This window comes from Eumetopias jubatus, unplaced genomic scaffold, assembly GCF_037043125.1.
Source record: "Eumetopias jubatus isolate StellerSeaLion01/CBP00866 unplaced genomic scaffold, mEumJub1_p1.0 scaffold_184, whole genome shotgun sequence".
NCBI classification, from domain to species: Eukaryota; Metazoa; Chordata; class Mammalia; order Carnivora; family Otariidae; genus Eumetopias; species Eumetopias jubatus.
The window spans coordinates 70,001-85,000 of NW_028274990.1; the positions used below are offsets into that span (position 1 = coordinate 70,001).

General features: G+C 49.3%; 1 pseudogene; it reads left to right on the top strand.

Moving 5' to 3' along the window:
* LOC148161435 (52 kDa repressor of the inhibitor of the protein kinase pseudogene) overlaps positions 1-3,064 on the top strand; it is a 6,063-nt pseudogene extending 2,999 nt beyond the window's left edge.
* Positions 3,065-15,000: the final 11,936 nt, after the last annotated feature.

The following is a 15,000-nucleotide window of genomic DNA, read 5'->3' on the forward strand; positions in this document are numbered from 1 at the left end:
GATCATGACCTGAGCCGAAGGCAGACAGACGCTTAACCATCTGAGCCACGCAGGCGCCCTAAAGTTTTCTTTCTTTAAATACCCAGTCTCGTTTCAGCACAGAATTGCTTTCTTTTCTCTCAACAAAAAATGTTTTCTCATTTCTTGTACCTCTTTTACACGTCTGCTACCTTCTCACACACGGAGGTTTTTTTTTGTTATCATTTTGTAGCGGTCCCAATTCCATGTGGCAGAATTTTAATTCTTAGAAAGCTCAGTCTCTGGTGAAACGTTAGTAGTAACCAATGGCGCACTCTCTATTACACTGGAATTCTTTAGATTGGTAAATGTATGAATATATTTCATTATTTTTATTTTTATTTATTTATTTGGACTTTATGTGGGCTCAGATACCCAATGAATTCAACCCAATTTATCACTTAACTTGGCAAAACTTCCAAGTTTCAGGTTACCAAAGATTGTGGAAGCTATCTTAAAGGTTTACCTATCGACCTTTTCCTTCATTTTACCTGTTCGCCCTGAACAAGGACCCATGAAAACTGTATGAGACAGGCAAACTCGACCATCATTTTAAGTAATTTTTGTTGACAAACTGCAACAGTTACCACTTAACTAATAAATTCGGGTAAAATACGATGTCTCATAACCTTGCACGCAAGCTTCTGTGTTGGGTTGAATTGTAACTGCTTTCTGTAATAAATGTAGGTAAAACAAAAGCTGAGTAGGCCCCTCCCTTGGGCCTGGACCCTCGAGTTGAGTTTCTGAGTCCTGGTGGAACAGGGCATTGAGTACTTAGAATTTTCTTTTTTGTACCTGTTGTAAAACAAGGGATTGTTGTAAAACAAGGGATAGCAAACGTGGTGTTTTGTTTTGTTTTTTAAGATTTTATTTACTGATTTGATGGAGAGAGACACAGTGAGAGCGGGAACACAAGCAGGGGGAGTGGGGGAGGGAGAAGCAGGCTGGCTGCCACCGAGCAGGCAGCCCAATGCGGGGCTGGATCCCAGGACCCTGGGGTGATGACCTGAGCCGAAGGCAGACGCTAAAGGACTGAGCCACCCAGGCTCCCAAACGTATTTGTTTGTTTGTTTGTTTGTTTGTCTGTTTGTTTGATTTTTGGTTTTTTATAAAGGTGATGGAGAGGTATATTTTGATAACCACAAATACAGGCTCACTGTTGTGACGGGAGCGCGGCACATTCCACTGTGAAGAACAGGATGAAGACATTTTACCTTTAACCCTTGAAGAGAAAGACAACAAAGAATACTTAAAATCTTTATTTGAAATGTTGATTCTTATGGGAAAACAAAACATACCTCTGGATGGGCATGAAACTGATGAAATCCTGGAGGGTCTCTTGACTCCGGATAACTTCCAAGCACTGCTGGAGTGCCAGATACATTCTGGCGAAGAGGTTCTGAGAAAGCGCTTTGAGACAACAGCAGTTAACACATTGTTGTGCTCGAAAACACAGCTGAAACAGATGCTAGACATCTGTGAGAGCTGCATTCATTCGGGAGGAGACCCTCAGGGAAGTGAGAGACTCCCACTTCTTTTCCATCATCACTGATGACGTAGTGGACATAGCGGGGTGAAGAACACTTGCCTGTGTTGGTGAGGTTTGTTGATGAATCTCCTAACCTGAGAGAGGAATTTGTGGGCTTCTTGCCTTATGAACCTGATGTAGAAATTTTGGCTGTAAAATTTCACACGATGGTAACTGAGAGGTGGGGGTTAAACATGGAGTATTGTCGTGGCCAGGCTTACACTGTGTCCAGTGGATTTTCTTCCAAAATGAAAGTCGTTGCTTCTAGACTTTTAGAGAAATATCCCCAAGCTGTCTACACACTTTGGTCTTCCTGTGCCTTAAATATGTGGTTGGCGAAATCAGTGCCTGTTGTGAGAGTATCTGTTGCGTTGGGAACAATTGAGGAAGTTTGTTCTTTCTTCCATCGGATCTCCACAATTGCTTTTAGAGCTTGACAATGTAATTTCTCTCCTCTTTCAGAACAATGAGGAAAAGGGTAAAGAACTGAAGGAAATCTGCCATTCTCAGTGGACAGGCAGCCACGATGCCTTTGAAATTTTAGTGGACCTCCTACAAGCACTTGTTTTATGTTTAGATGGTATAAATAGTGATACAAATATTAGATGGAATAACTGTATAGCTGGTCGAGCTTCTGTTCTCTGCAGTGCAGTAACAGATTTTGATTTCATCATGACCATTGTTGTTCTTAAAAATGTCCTATCTTTTACAAGAGCCTTTGGGAAAAACCTTCAAGGGCAAACCTCTGCTGTCTTCTTGGCAGCCAGTAGCTTGACTGCGGTGCTGCATTCACAAAATGAAGTGATGGAAAATATTGAAGTTTATCATGAATTTTGGTTCGAAGAAGCCACAAATTTGGCAACTAAGCTTGATATTCAGAAGAAACTCCCTGGGAAATCCCGCAGAGCCCAGCAAGGCAACCTGGAATCTCAGCTCACTTCTGAGAGTTACTATAAAGACACTCTAGCTGTTCCAACAGTAGAACACATTATTCAGGAACTGAAAGATATATTCTCAGAACAGCACCTCAAAGCTCTTAAATGCTTATCTCTTCTACCCTCTGTCATGGGACAGCTCAAATTCAACACATCGGATGAGCACCATGCTGACATGTACAGAAGTGACTTGCCCAATCCCGACACACTCTCAGCTGAGCTGCGTGGCTGGAGAATCAAGTGGAAACACAGAGGGAAAGACAGAGAGCTTCCATCCACCATTTATGAAGCCCTGCATCTACCAGACATCAAGTGTTTTCCTAGTGTTTATGCATTGCTGAAAGTCCTCTGTATTCTTCCTGTGATGAAGGGTGAGAATGAATGCTATGAAAATGGACGGAAGCGTCTCAGAGCATCCCCGAGGAACACTCTGACAGACCAAAGGTCAAGTAACTTGACTTTGCCAAACATAAATTTTGATATAAAACATGATCTGGATTTAATGATGGACACATACATCAAACTCTATACAACTAAGTCAGAGCTTCCTACAGATAACTCAGAAACCATCGAAAATACCTAAAAGACTTAGAGTAGGCTTTCTCTTATGTTTGATATTTGTAAAAATCTGTAAGAAATTTGAAAACATCGTACAGAAAAGCTGTCAAGTGTATGCAGGCCACTTAATCGCTGAATATCTTGACCTGCCGACCTCTCATTGAGTACATTAGTCATTGGTAATCTGCCTGTTTAAATGTTCCCTGTTTGAACTCTCATGCTTTGGAGACCTACCTGTTGCAGAAGATAGCATTGAAAGTGCCACAGTGCCACATTACACTTCTGTGGGATCTCTGCTAATGGCACTTGGGAATTTTTTTACTTAAGTCATTTTATTTTATTTATTTTATTTATTTTTTTAAAAGATTTTATTTATTTATTTATTTATTTGAGAGAGAGAGAATGAGAGACAGAAAGCACGAGAGGGAAGAGGGTCAGAGGGAGAAGCAGACTTCCTGCTGAGCAGGGAGCCCGATGTGGGACTCGATCCCGGGACTCCAGGATCATGACCTGAGCCGAAGGCAGTCGTTCAACCAACTGAGCCACCCAGGCGCCCTTTATTTATTTTTTTTAAAGATTTTATTTATTTATTTGAGAGAATGAGAGAGAGAGCGCACATGAGAGGAGGGAGGGTCAGAGGGAGAAGCAGAGCCCCGCGCTGAGCAGGGAGCCCGATGCGGGACTTGATCCTGGAACTCCAGGATCATGACCTGAGCCGAAGGCAGTCACTTAACCAATGGAGCCACCCAGGCGCCCTAGTTAAGTCATTTTAGATAAAACATTTATTGTCACTGGATCCAATTATCTGGTATTGAGTTAGCAGTTCTTAGAAGATAAAGATTTTGAAGAGGTATGGGAGGAAGGAGTACATTTTATAAAATGTTACAATGAAGCTCAGAGTGACCTTTGAAAGGTAGGAGTGTTATCAGTATGTTTAAAAAAATCTGTAGGGTGCCTGGGTGGCTCAATCGTTAAGCGTCTGCCTTCAGCTTGGGTCATGATCCCAGGGTCCTGGGATCGAGTCCCACGTCGGGCTCCCTCCTCGGGGGAGGCCTGCTTCTCCCTCTCCCTCTCCTGCTGCCTGTGTTCCTGTTCTCGCTCTCTCTCTTTCTGTCAAATAAATAAATAAAATAAAATAAAATAAATAAATAAGTAAATAAGTAAATAAATAAATAAATAAAAATCTGTAATGGACAGTTAAGGGAGTTACGAGAGAGAGAGAGAGAGAGAGAGAGAGAGAGAGAGAGAGAGAGAGAGAGAGAACACGCGAGCTTGCCAGGCAAGGATTGCAGTAGAGATTTTGTCTTTCTCAAGTAAACTTAAAGGAACTAGCTGCAGGTAAAGTTTGAATGGGAGAGCCTGCCATTTTTTTTCCCTCCCCTTTAAATTTTTTATTGTTATGTTAATCACCATACATCACATCATTAGTTTTGGGATGTAGTGTTCCATGATTCATTGTTAGTGCGTAACACCCGGTGCTCCACGCAGAACGTGCCCTCTTTAATACCCATCACCAGGCTAACCCATCCCCCCACCCCCCTCCCCTCTAGAACCCTCAGTTTGTTTTTCAGAGTCCATGGTGTCTCATGGTTCTTCTCCCCCTCCGATTCCCCTCCTTCATTCTTCCCCTCCTGCTATCTTCCTCTTCTTCTTTTTTTTCTTTTCTTGAGAGCCTGCCATTGTTGTTCCACATTGGATTGTTGCTGTTTACATTCCTTTGTCAAGCCTACATCTTCATCAGCTCGTTAGCAAGTGTATGTAGAACACCCACGTCTTCATAAGCTTTTTAGCAGGTATATGTTGAACACCTGTGTTCACGGTCAAGCCAGGATCAGAGGCCGTGGATACTGACAACTTATTTGTCTGTTTTCCTCTGTCTTTTCCCACGACTGTATCTACTGCCTCGTCTTGATTTATAAACAACACCTGGAAAACCTACACATACAAGTGTTTTGTGGTTTATCTAGGAATAATACAGAAAATATTGCTGTTACTTTTGGTGAAGAAAATCAATTTTGTATAGTTTATTTCAACCGAAATAAAATGTGAATTTTGTTTAAAAAAAAATAAACCAACAACCTTGAATTGGCTTTAACGCCAAAGAAGTCGCACCTGTGTCCACTAAAAAGTCAGTCGACTGTTTCCCCCCTATCAGGCTCCTGCGGCGAAAGTCTGAAGTGGGCGGTGGTAATTCCAGGGGAGCCCTCGGGCCCCTTCCTGCTAATTTGGGAGGTGCTCCAATTTAAACCTCATAAGGAGGTGGCCCAAGGGCTTGGGGTGTTCTTTGCTCCTTGATAAGGGGGTGGGGGGGGGAGGTGGAGGAGGAGGAGGAGGAGGAGGAGGAGGAGGAGGAGGAGGAGGAGGAGGAGGAGGAGGAGGAGCCCACGGCGCCGGGGTGGGGGGTGGGGGCTGGGGGAGCGGCAGCTGGGATGATGGCAGGGGAGTTGAGCGCTCCAGGCACACCAGTGGTACGGAAACGGGGCGGGGGAGGCAGCAAGGGAGCCGTTGGCAAGGCCCGGAGCAGATTTACATTTACAGTTTTGGAGGAACCTTTTCTTTTTTTTCTTTTCCTTTTCCGCCTCCGCCTATGCCACTTTCTTCATCTCGTTCTGCTAAATGGGCTTTGTCTGTGGTGGCTTTTCAGCCCTCCAGAAGCCAACGGGTTGGGCATCGGTCCCGGTGCCTGTACTTGGGGAGGAGGAGGAGTGGACTTCAGATTTCTAGCATCGGCCTGTCTTCTTCCTCCTCTTCTTCATTATTTTGACTGTTGGGAAGTGGGGGTCAGGTCAGGTGTGTTCAATTTTTGTCTATCTCTGGTCAGGTGTGTTCAATTTTTGTCTATCTCTGGACCCTCCCTCGGGTCCCTTCCCTTGAGGCATCTTTATTGTGGAGTGACATAAAAGTCCGAATGTAGGGAATTTCATCCCAGATCATGTGAGCTCGAAAAACTTCAGGGTTTCTTCTTATCTGAGTTTTACCACGCCCGATTTTTACAAGCACCCGCCTTTAAACTCATTAAATAGGGGCACCTGTGTGGCTCAGTCGTTTAAGTGTCTGCCTTGGGTTCACGTCATGATCCTGGGGCCCTGGGATGGAGCCCCACATCGGGCTCCCTGCTCCGCGGGGAGTCTGCTTCCCCCTCTCCCAATGCCCCCCCCCCCCCAGCTCGTGTGCTCTCTCACTCGCTTTCTCTCAAAGAAATGAATAAAATCTTTAAGAAAAATAAAACTCAGTAAATAGAGCTCCTTTACAAATGGATGTTAGCAATAGCACCCGGAGGTCGAGGAACTATCTCACATGCATAACACATACTACGGACACATAGACACAAACAAGATGCAAACAAATTTTAGCCTTTGTTTCATTCTTATTTGTGGAGAGGATATGAGTGGAGAGGACACGAAAGACCCAATGTTCAAATCTCCTCCTTTTATTAAAACAAATCCAACGGCGAGGCAGCATTGCCGTCTACAGATCCCGTCAATCAGTTGTTTTCCATTTCCAATGGAAACGGGGTCGGTTTATGTGCAAAGACACCAAAAGCTGCAGCACCCAACCAACCAAATGGAGACCAGAGCATCTCCCTGAGCGTGGGTTCCTCCCCACAGGTCGGGGCTTCCCTGAGGGAACCAAAGAGCTTCCTAGTTTCTGATCAGTTGGTCTCATAGCATAATTGTGTTCACAATTCAGACATGTCAAAAGAACCCCACTTGGGCCATCTGAGATTCATGTGATCGTCAACTGTTTCCCATGCAAGTAAGCACTTGCAAGTATAGGCTCCCTATGCATTGTACATTGTAGCCTGCAGGTGTTTCTTGTGAGGGTGGGCAGTTGTTTTCTCAACATTTAGTGCAGGGTCATCTATCCAGGGTTTTGGTTTGTTTTGTTGGTTTGGTTTTTTGTGCACACGCGCGTGTGTTTTCCATAAAGAATTATGAGTCATCACAATGAAGGGCATTGCAGAAAGTTAGAGAGTTTATTTTCTGTTTTTAGTATGTGCAAGGCTGTATGACTCTAATGTTATGGGAACCAGGGAGGTTTTCTTTCGTTTTCTCATCTTTATATTTGGAAGACTCCTTTTTAGGGACTGATTGCTTGAAAAGTTTTGGAAGATTTTTATATTTCTGTAGTTTCTACACCCAACATAGGGCTCAAACTCACAATCCCGAGTCCCACGCTCCACCGATGGAGGACGGAACCAGCCAGCAGCCAGGTACCCCTTGATCGATTTTTTTTTTTTTTTTTCCCCTTTTACTGAGACAGACATTCAGTGTGTGCTCAGGGCAGAAATAGAGTCCACGTGTTGAGGTTTTGCGGATTCATTTGGACCTGGGTAAATGTGAAAGCCCAGGAGAGCGGGGCCCACAAATGTTAAAAGTTGACGATTTCCTTGATCAATATTCATTTAACAGCTAATTTATTGAAAGCGCTCTTCTATGGCAAATGTCTGTGGCACGTTTGGGATATAGCAAGAACCAGATAGCTAAAGCTCCCACCTCATGGACTTAAAGTTCCAGGTGGGTGCAGAGATAGGTAGGCAGGCAGGCAGGCAGGCAGGCAGGCAGGCAGGCAGGCCGGCCGGCCAGCTGGCCGGCAGGGCGGCAAGCAAGCAAGGAAAGAGATCTAAAAGATGGCATCGGGGCACCTGGCTGGCTTGGTCGCTGGAGCGTGTGACTCTTGATCTCAGGGTTGTGAGTTCGAGCCTCACGCTGGATGTAGAGATTACCTAAACATAAAATCTTTAACAAATAGGGGCACCTGGGTGGCTCAGTTGGTTAAGCAGCTGCCTTCAGCTCAGGTCATGATCCCAGGGTCTTGGGATCGAGCCCCGCATCGGGCTCCCTGCTTGGCGGGAAGCCTGTTTCTCCTTCTCCCACTCCTCCTGCTTGTGTTCTTTCTCTAGCTGGCTGTCTCTCTCTCTCTCTCTCTCTCTCTCTCTCTCTCTCTCTCTCTCTCTCTCTGTCAGTTAAATAAATAAATAAAATAAAAAAAAATCTTTAACAAATCATAAGTGATGGGGTGCCTGGGTGGCTCAATCAGTTGAGCATGTGTGCCTTGGGCTCAGGTTCTGGGATGGAGCCCCACATCGGGCTCCCCGCTCAGCGGAGAGCCCACTTCTCCCTCTGCCCCTCACCGTACTCCTGCCCGTGCGCTCGCGTGAGCACGCTCTCTCTCTCTCTCTCTCTCTCTCTCTCTCTAATAAATAAAATCTTGCAAAAGAATAATAAATGAACGAACGAACGAACGAACGAACGAACAAACAAGACACGCCATCCAAAGGGAGCAAGCGCTTGCTTTGGGGGGGGGGGGGGAAGGAATCAAACTGGAGTATCTCCAATCCGCGACATACTCTTTATCGATCCTGCTTTCACTACTTTGCCCAGATTCCATTTCCCACAAGTGACGGTCCCACCCAGGTGGGCTTCTTTCATCGTGAGACCCGTGTTCTGCCCTGGTCCTGCAGAGAGACAAGAGCCATGAGAGGTGAAAGTTAGGCAGATCAGGATAAATCGAGGAAATGATCATCGTTCCTGAGACCTCTTGCCAAAGTTCCGTTTCCTTTTAGGACCCGATGTCTCAAAAAAGCATGTATGGTCGTTGTACCATCCTAAAGAACAAAGTAGGGGGAGAAACAGAAGTGAAAAGGTAGAAGAACCGATTTCACCATCCACAGCCTTTGAAATGCTTTGGTGTCTTAAGAGAGAGCCCATTCCCCGTAAAATGTTTCATACTGCTTTTCACTAAGCGTTGCAACACAACAGGCACATTCCCTATGCCACCAAACCCTCTCCGCGAACATAAGTCGTACTATCTGCGTTCTATTCTATCGTGTGAGTATAGCATCATGTATTTCACCATTCTGCTGTTGTTTGACATTCAGGCGGATTCCAGCGCGCGCGTGCATGTGCGTGTGTTGTGTGTTGTGTGTATCTGTGTGCGCGGTATCCATTGCTGCTGTGCAGTTAGCTGATCCTCGGAGTGCATCCTCCTAACACCGCAATGGCTCAAAACAGCATATCTTTATTGATAATTTTCCTGGTGCTTGCCCTGGGTGGCCCCTTGGGTGCTGCCGGTTTACCCCGGGCTCACTCAAGCGGTGGCTTTCAGCCGGAGGGTCAACTTTCACACGTCTGGCAACTGGTGCCGGCCGAGCACCGGGCCGCCTCTGTTCTCAATGCCTCTCATGCTCCGGTCAGCTAGACTGGTTTTCTTACGTGGAGGTCTCAGGACGGCATGCCAAGAGGGTCGAGAACGCTGGTGGAGCACCTCTTCAGGTGTAGGCTGTGAAACCAGTAAAGTGTCACTTCTGCTCTATTCTTTGGGTCAAGACAAGCCCCAGACCCGGTCCAAAATCAAGGGACAGAGTAATCAAGCCTACCTCTGGATAGCAGGAGCATCGAAGTCGTAGGACGTGAGGGTGCACACGTCCCGGGACGTAAGGGACACACGGTCGTCGGTCTGCCACAAGGGATTCCTAAACCCTATGCCGCGACGCACATTTTTGTAAGAGTAAGCTTTACGTTCTAACATCTAAAACATGATTTCCTTGGAATCGACCCCTAGAATTGGATTCACCAGGAAGAAGGAGAAGATGCGTTTTTCAGCCTCTTGATACAAAAGCTCTCGATTTCCAGAAGGCACTTGTAGGACCCTTCACCAATCTCTGCTTTGTAAGACGGGGGAAATTTAATCGGCCAACCCCCCCCCCCCCATGAAAAAGCGACCGATCACGTTCCAACGTCCGAATGAAAGGCAGGCTTCCCTTTTAAAGGCATCCATAGAGCAGCCAGCTCCGTGGCAGGGAGCCGGACTTCTCTGTGTCTGATGAGGAGTCCCATTCCTCTGGGCATAAACGCCATCTCGGGGAGGAGTCGGAGGCAGACCAGATCTCAGATCCACCTCACCCAACAAATCCCTTGTGATTTGAATGGCCGAATTCGTTGAGGTTTCCCTCCCGATGGCTAACAAGATGGCTTCCTATCGCTGATGACAAACCACAAACTCACAAAACCCCGATAGGTGGGCAGGGTCTTCAAGAAAGGGCTCCTTCTTCATGGGCTCCAACTCTTCCATCTCGCACCACCCGCCGTCGTCGAGAGGCACTCTCTCAGGACGAACGAATGCCTTTGCAATCTAACGTGAACCGACTTTCTTTTCCGATAGGGCTGACACTCTTTCCCCTCGGACACGTCTCGAGATCGGCAGGCCTCGGGACATCGGTCTTCTGTGCACCGAAAGCCATGCGAAGGCCCCTGTCACCGAAACGTATTCGGCATGGACACCAGGGAAGAATTTTAAACCAGTCTAGTCCGGTTCAGTCCTTCAGCCCTTTTTTTCACATTTCTTCCATGACCGCTGTGTACTAAAAGGATACAAGTGAGGAAACTCCAGATGGAACAGAGGTAAAGGGAAGGGGGGCAGAGCTTCCGTGTTCCGTGCCCCCTCTCCAGGAACACCACTGAACCCACAATTCCAGGCGTTCAAGCAACCTGGAGGCTCCCCGAATTAGGTTAGTTCTTCTTCGAAGGGGCGGGGGTCGGGGCGGGGAAGGTCGGGGAGGGCCGAGGTTTGGAAACATTGCAGGGCAACCAAGGCTATTGCCAAATCTCGAGTCCGTGCAGAGGTACGTAAGGTTGACGTAAGGCAGGGACGGGGGGCGGGGAGGGTTCCCGTGTGTGTCCATGTGCATTCAGCAGGTGTAGGGGAGGAAGAATGTTCCCTCTAGCGTGGGGCACTGGGTGTTAGGCACAAACAAGGAATCATGGGACACCCCATCAAAAACTAATGGTGTAATGTACGGTGATTAACATGACCACGAAAAAATTTAAAGCGGGGCGGGGGGGGGGGGGGATAAGAGAATGTTCCCTCTACTCCCCTTCTGAGTTGTGGGCTGAGACCCCTGTCAGAAAGAGATAGATCACGGGAGAGAGAAACAGTCCAATGACACATGCAGCGCACATCGGGCAGGAGAAACCCGCATCGGAGGGCACTCAGAACGGCCAGCGGCTCGGAATTCCCGTTTCTGTAGCACGTCTTCCGCAAAGAAAGATCACGTTGTGGAGAAATGACAGGAGAGAGCAAAGCAGTTTTAGGCTTCTGAGCTCAGCTCACCGTGGGGAGGCCAATAGATGTGAAGGAAACTGACCGAGGAAGGTTTTCTGGTCAGGTCCCTCCGATGGCCTCTCGCGACCGACGAGAACGTCTTCTTTTCCTCCTCTTCCATGGAGGGAGGGTTCCTTTCCTAGGCGAGTTTTCTCTCTTCCCTTCAGGTCAGGAAGCCATGGGAGAGGCCGAGTGTCCTCCTCAGGGCTACTGTTTCTTAAGCGCTTCGCATTCCAAAGAATCCCCGTGCCGGAGCGATACGTACGTAACGTGCGTGCGTGCGTGTGCGTGCGCGCGCGCGCGCTTTGGGGCGCACACAGACACACAGACACACACGAAACCTGTTTGTTCTCTCCCTAGGCTACAAAAAGCTCAGGGGCGCCTGGCTGGCTGTCGGTAGGGCGCGCTGCTGATTCTTGATCTCAAGAGTCCTGAGTTCCGGCCCCACGTTGGGGCGTAGAGATGACTTCCCCAGCAACCCAAAATAATCCTGAAGAGCTCGAAAGACACCTCAGCCCCGGGCAGGAAATCTATGCCAACCACACCTCCACGGAAAACACTGTGTACGAGTGACAGAAGGAAAGAGGCAGCATCCTACCCCCAACCCCACAGCCTGCCTCCTTTCCGGCCAAATGACCAGCATCTGGGAAGGGCCTTTGAAACATTCTCAGTCAATGACTTGGGCCTGCCTGTCGGGAAAAGCGCCATGCTGTTCATTTCCCTCCTGGGAGAGCCTAGGAGGATGAAGAGGCGGTGGTTCTCAGTGAGGGAGGGGGCGCCACGCGATCCAAGACACAGGACCAGTGCGGGAGCATGAGATCTGTATGGCCCCGAGGGGTACAGGGCAGCCCGTGAATCCTTTTCCAAGGAAAAGCGGCAACGTGAGACCGTGCCACATACCTTTCCACAGCGTCTGCTGATGATGCTAGGACCTCTGTCCTCAGAGGTGACATTATTTTACCACCGCCTAGAGTTTTAAGAGAAGGGGTCGGGGGACTCGGTAGCATGGGAAAATCATGCCGTCGTCCCACTCCTCTTAATGGCTCCTCGTGGGAAACGAGGGTGCCATACCAGGGAGCAGAGCACCGATCCATGGAAACACATGGGTGAGCCCCGAAAACGTGACACGAAGTAAAAGGAACCAGCCAGCCGGGGGACATAATGCCTCGGGGCTCCATGGGTATGAAAAAGCCAGCGGAAATAGCCCCATCCTAGACGGAGGGAGGGAGGGAGGGAGGGAGGGAGGGAGGGAGGGAGGGAGGAAGGAAGGAAGGAAGGAAGGAAGGAAGGAAGGAAGGAAGGAGGGAGGGAGAAAGGGAGGAAGGGAGGAAGGGAGGAAGGGAGGAAGGGAGGAAGGGAGGAAGGAAGGAAGGAAGGAAGGAAGGAAGGAAGGAAGGAAGGAAGGAAGGAAGGAAGGAAGGAGGGAGGGAGGGAGGGAGGGAGGGAGGGAGGGAGATTGGAGGCTGTTGGGGGAGAACGGTGAAGAGAGCCAGGGTGAGGGTGTGGGTGAGGGTGAGGGTGAGGGTGGGTGGGGGCGAGGCGCGGACAGGAAGGAGGGAGGGGTGATAGAGGTGTTTCTTCCTTTTGGAGGTGATGGAAATGTTCTGGAAATAGCAGTGAGGGTTGTGCAGCTTTGTGAGCCACCTTAAAAAGAAAAAAAAAAAAGACACCGAAGGGCACACTCTTAAGAGCATGCGAAATATGGCGTGCGAATTGTATCTCCAGTTTGAAAATGTGTAACGAAACAATGGAATGGACATAGGGAGGGACGGAGGGACGGAGGGACGGAGGGACGGACGTGGGTGAGCGGGCGGGTGGTCGACCAACGTTCGTTCGTTCTTCCGTTCGCTCGTTCGATCCATCGATCCATCGATCCATCTACGCATGCTATGCATGCCGTCTGTCAGTTGACGTAGACATCAAAAGGGGGGAGGGGGAGGGGGAGGGGGGGAGGGGGAGAGGAGGGCGTGCATGCGACTGGGCATGGTATTTTTTAAAATTTTTTATTGTTATGTTAATCACCATATATTACATCATTAGTTTTGGATGTAGCGTTCCACGATTCATTGTTTGTGCATAACACCCAGTGCTCCACGCAGGACGTGCCCTCTTTAATGCCCATCACCAGGCTAACCCATCCCCCCGCCCCAGAACCCTCAGTTTGTTTTTCAGAGTCCATCGTCTCTCATGGTTCGCCTCCCCCTCCGACTTACTCCCCTTCATTCTTCCCCTCCTGCTATCTCCTCCTCCCCCTCCCCCTCCTCCCCCTCCCCCTCCCCCTCCTCCCCCTCCTCCTCCCTTCTTCTTCTTCTTCTTTTTTCCTTAACATATATTGCAGTATTTGTTTCAGAAGTACAGATCTGTGATTCAACAGTCTCGCACAATTCACAGCGCTCACCATAGCACATGACCCTCCCCAATGTCTATCACTCAGCCACCCCATCCCTCCCACCCCCCACCACTCCAGCAACCGTCCGTTTGTTTCCTGAGATTAAGAATTCCTCCTGTCAGTGAGGTCATATGATACATGCCTTTCACTGATCGACTTATTTCACTCAGCATAACACCCTCCAGTTCCATCCATGTCATGGCAAATGGCGAGATCTCATTCCTTTCGATGGCTGCATAATATTCCATTGTGCATCTATACTAGGCATGGTTTTTATTCAGAGTGCTTTTCTTTGTTCCCCAAGCTAATCACCTCTGTGGAAATAAAGAAAAGATCACCCACATGAGAACTGGCATCATTTCTTGAGGGCAAGAGAGTCTGCGGTCGGCCACCATCGCCTGGGTCTGGCACAGAGGCCAAGCAAACGCAGGCCAGGCGGAGGAGTGGAAAAGCTTTCTGGTGACAAAAGGGGAAGGTTCGCTGAGAGGTTGTTGGGGGTGGGGGAGCAGGACAGGAGCTGACTAGAAGAGGAGTGTCCTAGGTCGTTTCAGGGAAAGAGAAACCTGATTTCCGTCCGTGGGTCCATCGATCCCATTCTCTGGATCTAGCTCTGTGGAGAATCTCGAGGTTTTGCGTTTGTTGAATCGATGACGTCGAAGGCGCTTAGGGAAGAACACAGGTTCACGTTTCCGAAATGGTCCTCCAAAAACATTGTCACTACAACTATTCCTACTTCCATCCGCCTCTGGACTGCCTCCCGAAACCCACGCTCTAGGCACACCCCCGCCTCGCCTACTCACCCGTCCCCCTCGCCCCGCCTCTGGGCCTTTGTCCAGCTCCTTCCCCGCCCGCCCCATTCTCCCCCCCCCCCCCCCGCCCCCAACCTCGCCACACCCAACCCGATTCCTCCCAAACCCTCCCCACCAGTGGCTGGAACCTCTGGTCGGCCTCTTTAGGGCACTGGAAAAGCCACGAGCGGTCGGGCAGGCGGCGCCCGAAAGACGGCACTGCGGTGAATCCGTGAGTCTGGGTGTGACGAATAGGGGATCGCAGGGCGGCTGGGACGCAGCTCCTGCCTTTCTGGTGCACGGCCTGGTCCCGATCCACCCGGGAGAGTAGCGTTTCCCGCCTGAGGGCGCGCCGTTAGCAGAAGAGGGGCCTCTGGGGATCTTTCTCCTACCGTCCCTGGGGTGGGGACATCTGCACACGGCTAGGGGACGTGCTCCTCACGCACGCGCCTTCCGACCCACCCAGGCTGCCCAGGCTGCTCCCGTTCCGGCTTTTTCTCTAGACGGGGGTCCTGGATGTGGTAGGATTGGTCTAGAAATAGAAAGAACGAGGCCATTCGTGTGTGGGACCCAGACGAACACATTCGAGAGAGGGCAAGACCAGGCGCGGCCAAGAGGACTAGACGGGTGGGTGGACGACTAGGCACAGTCAAGGTGGAAAGCGGGGGGGGGGGGGGGGGG